Raw genomic sequence first — 5,067 nt, 5'->3', positions numbered from 1 at the left:
TCCTGGTCTGCATGGAAGCTCAAGAATTGCGCCGAGAATGCGGTGACGACCTTTAAAATATACTCCAGAATTCGTATAGATCCAGGTCAGACGACCAAAAAAGAACAGCAACACCAAGAGAAGCAATAACTTCCGGAGCTGATTATATCGTCCATTGGCAGACCATGACAAAAACTGCACGTCGGACCGAAATTAATACTGCAATCCCTTATCTAAGTGAAGTAGTCAAAAAAGTGCTTTGACACCAAAAAAACAACGTTCTATAGTGCTACGATCTTCTCATTAACCTCGGCCTTAATGAATTCCTGGAGGAAGCTTACCGTCTCTAAGCGTGGCACAGAGTGCCCCGCTATTTTCCCGGTCTGCCATTTTCAATCAGATAAAAAAAATGATGCCCATTTCAGTCGCCAAGCACACTAAACTGTACGGATATTCATTTTTAAAGGTAAAGGCCCAACAATATGATGTCATTCCAGGGCTTGCCACTGGAATCCCGACATTTTGCTATATAACTGAGCTGAGAAGCTAAAGGTAGTTGTCTTACGCTACGCTAACAAACGTTTTAATTAAGTTGCATAGAAGCTGGAATCCAGTGTCAAGCAACCTGGGTGACCAAGAACGGGAGCACTGGGCATAGCATCGTGAACATGTACCATATTGCAATATCGTAACCACTGGGGAAACATCTATGGGTGCCGTTCCAATTCCCCTTATTTCCATTCTACTTTCCTTTTCAAAGGAGGGGGGCCTATTAGGGCACTTACCGATCTCGCTCACCGTCATCAATGACCTCCCTGCTCAGCATGGGAGCAATTTAAATTAAGAAATCACGCCAATTAAAAGAAATTGAAAGCCAGGGGCCCGTGCTGATTCTGCAACGATTGAGCAGCTCTGCACGGTCACTAATGCCCATGTATGTTGCAAAAGAGCGTGTTCGAACTTGATCGAAACTGCAGCTCAACGTCCAGGAATGAAATACAGATTTTCGCACAAGCCCCCCCGTAAATATTTTCTCTGATTATTCCGCAAGGGAATGGCAAGCGTGTATATCACCCAAACCCGCAGTGGAGATGAAAGGGATAACGGGGGGATCTAGTTCACTCCGATATTGAAAAACGCAAAGCAAAGCGCGCTAACTGATTCGTCCCCAATGCGACATAAAGCGCCAGTCCAATGCCATCTCTACTGAAACATTGGAGTACATTATAGAAGATTTTTGAAACCACGCGCCGGTGCAGTTGGTGCGACAGGAAACAGTAGATGCTGAGGGACGGTGGGCAATAAATCAAGCATTGATTTTGCAACAAGCTACGGCCACTACGCTCAAACTCCACAATGATTTCCATCACCGACACTACGAGTGATATGCTCAACCACAAATATCACAAAAGTTCCGATGATGCGTTTGTCGATGTTAGCGAGTTGGCTGGTGGAAAAAGATTGCCCGAGCCTTAGTCAGGAAACGAAAGCGAAGCTTTCCATTCAGGGTGAAGGGCCTTTTTCAACCCAAAGGAATTGTAGCTGTGAGTGAAGATGGCAACAGTTCTAATAAAATAGAGCAAGTTCCAACTGAAAAAGTGAGATAGTGATTCAATAATGATGGCATATTACTCTCTGGACGAATATATTCCAAAAATGCGTCATTTTTGATGAAACCAGGAGTACGTAAAAGGATGTTTAGTTACAAAAGCCTCCAAGACACATGTCAAATATCTCTGGCAACCAAGTTTGTCGCTTAAAGTTCCAGATTACTTTAAGGGACTACCCAGTATATCGTCTGCCGATCTGCCACCCAGCGCCACACAATCAGCTACCAGTAATTGCGATGGCAGATCAAACAAGCTTATAAGATTGTAGATAACAGAGGAATGAGAATATTTAAGACCCTTACGAAGAACCCTATGTTGATTTTTATCACTAAGCGTGTCGCGAGAGGTGTGAAACACCAGTGCTATAAATTGTTGAAGTTGCGAGCAAGTACTACAAACGTGGGTTTCCGCTAGAAATTGTTGAAGTTGCGACCATTACTAAAACTTCCGCAGCATCATCCTTTAATAGCTGATCAAAGCAACCCGCTTACTATTACCCACAAATAATAAACATAGCGATATTATGTGATTTTATTTTCAGCGTGCTCCTTATATTATGTAATTTTCCATAATGTATATTATGTAATTTTCAATGCTAATAAAACTACTTCCCAACCTTTTAAACAGCAACTTGTCAACCTCCAGATTAGCACTTAAGAAGAAGTGTTAAAGTATCTCTTTAAGTATTATATATTAGTATTTAGTTACTGCAGTTCTTAAATCTTGATTGCCTACTACAGCTTCTTGTAACCCTTCATTACCTGCAACCTCAGTTACTAGTCTCTGATTTCCTATTTTAAATTGACGTTCTAGATCGTTAGCATATAGGAAATTACTTTTATAGTCATCTTCCAATGCTTTTGCCTTTCGTACGTGAGATGCTAATTCATCATTCTGCCTGTCAAAATATCATAGAATGTAACATTATTACCAATCTTTTCTTTTTTCATTCTTTCTACTTCATCTAGACATCTATCCACATATCCGACATTTCTTCTTCAAAATCAGAATTGATTCTGTATCCAAAAATATCACGAGTAGATACATCTGGCTTTTTTGCCTCGGAGGCTTTTAACTTAATTTCATGTGTTATTAGGAGCTTGTTATCTCTTTACGACTATCTGATAAAGGAGTATAAAGAGTATTCGGCCTACTCAGGTTAATATAAGTTGTCCCTGTGTACGAACGTTAAAACAGTTTCGTTATCGGCTCCTTTATCTAATAGAGCTCGTAATATTTTGGATACCATGTGTACAGCAGCCATACACAGCAAGCTTTCTTTTGAAGAACTGTACATAGTTGCATAGTGAATTATAATTTATATTAAAGTTTCCATTTTCCCACAATTTGTATACAATAGATGTATCTTGTAATTTTTTCCTTTATTTTATCGATTACATTATGCTCACTTAAGCTGTTGTCACTTTCTATCGCATCAAATATTTTTTCCCCAGTCATTAGTATTCACAAATTTCTACCGCATTAAATCTTTTATCTAACAGTTTTTTTTTTCAACAAGCTTTTTCCATATCATCAACAAATCTTTTTGCCCAATCATCATGTTCATAATTTCTCTCACTAAAAGTAATATAATTTAATTATTGCATATTTTATGTAAAGAGTCAAATACAAAAAGTCTCATTAGTACTAATCACACACATTCAAACAAGAAAAAGGTGCTCGTGCTCGAAAAAGAACGTTACAAAATACATATTTATTCAATCCTTTGCCTTCTTCTCATATACCTACATATCAGAATGGACAATTCATATAAAATCAGCATAGGTATTGCAAGCCCTACTTGGCTTAATACATCAGGTGGAGTTAAGATTGCAGCAATAATAAAAATTACCACTATTGCGATTCTACGTTTATTTGACAAACTTTGTGTAGTGAGTAACCCTACTCTCACCATCAATGTGAGTATTACTGGAATTTGAAATGCAGTGCCAAATGCAAACATAAATTGGAGAACGAGGTCTAAATATTCGCTAACTGATGGCATAAACTCTATCGGTATATCGAAGGATTTACCACTGTGTTCGAAGTTGATAAAAAACTTCCAGGCTAAAGGAAATATATAGTAATAGACTACAGTAGCTCCCGTTACAAATAAAACCGGTGTTGCAATTAAGTATGGCAACAACACTGCCCTTTCACTTTTATATAACCCAGGTGCTAAGAACATATAGAATTGCCATGCAAACACAGGAAAAGAAAGCAAAAGTGCACTCATTATGCAACTCTAAGATACACAAAAATGCCTCTGTTAAGTCTGTGTAAATTAAAGAAAAACCTTCGCTACCTTTTGTTGCTTCTATTAAAGGTGCGAGTAAAAAACGGTATATATTTTCCTTAAAGTAGTAACAAAAACCAAAAGCAACGCAAAAAAATAGAAAGCAAAAGATAACTCTTTTTCTGAGTTCCGCAAAGTGCTCACAAAATGAAGCATACTTGTTTGGGTTTCCATTCATACTTTACTATGGCTCAATAATGCTATATCTAACATTCTCAGCGAAAAAGCCCACTCATTGTCATACCACGCTGCAACCCTGCATATATCACCTGTAACATATGTACCAGTTAAATCCACAATTGCACTATAAGGGTTATGCACAAAATCTATTGAGACTAAAGGTTCCACGCATATAGAAAGTACATTTGACATTAGAGAACCCTCTGTCATTCTAGTACCCTCTGATGTCATCCGAGTAGCTGACACTGGGATCCAGAAATTAGATTCCAGCGTCACGCGCTGGAATGACGTAGAGGAGAGAGCTGCATCCTTAAATATTTCATTGATTTCTTCAACGTTCGCTTTCTTATCAGTCGTAAATTTAAAATCAACCATAGAAACATTGCTAACTGGAACTCTGACGGCAGTGCCATCTAGCTTTCCTTTTAATTCAGGGATGACAGAACCAATTGTTTTTGCTGCCCCGGTTGTAGTTGGCACCATAGATAGTCCGCAAGCTCTTGCTCTACGCAAATCTTTATGATTACCATCAAGAACATTTTGATCATTCGTGTAGGCATGTATAGTAGTCATAAAACCGCTTTTTATACCTAAATTGGAGTGTAGGACTTTCACAATCGGAGCAAGGCAATTTGTAGTGCAAGAACCTGCTGATATCACTTTATGCTCTTTTTCGAGCATATCGTTATTCACACCATAAAACTATAGTGACATCAGCGTCTGGTACTGGAGCAGAGACAATCACCTTCTCTGCATTGTGCCTTATTGCTTCTTCACGTTTGTTGAATGCACCAGTACATTCAAGTATTACATCAACATTCCAAGGAATATTTTCAGGGCTCCGTTCTCTATATAAAGAAAACTTTTGCCATTTATAGAAATCCAATTTTGAGACTCATTAAAATCAATATCACCACTGAATTTGCCATGAACAGAATCATATTTAATCAAATGTGCATGCTGCTTTGCACTGAGCGATCCATTCACAGCTACAACTTCTGT

General features: G+C 38.4%; 1 pseudogene; it reads right to left on the bottom strand.

Annotated features, from left to right (window-relative positions):
• Positions 1–4,821, bottom strand: part of LOC139823926 (uncharacterized) — a 53,879-nt pseudogene extending 49,058 nt beyond the window's left edge.
• Positions 4,822–5,067: the final 246 nt, after the last annotated feature.

This window comes from Temnothorax longispinosus, unplaced genomic scaffold (assembly GCF_030848805.1).
Source record: "Temnothorax longispinosus isolate EJ_2023e unplaced genomic scaffold, Tlon_JGU_v1 HiC_scaffold_22, whole genome shotgun sequence".
NCBI lineage: Eukaryota > Metazoa > Arthropoda > Insecta > Hymenoptera > Formicidae > Temnothorax > Temnothorax longispinosus.
Note: the sequence above shows the minus strand (reverse complement) of the source record. Positions and strands in the feature narration are given on the sequence as shown.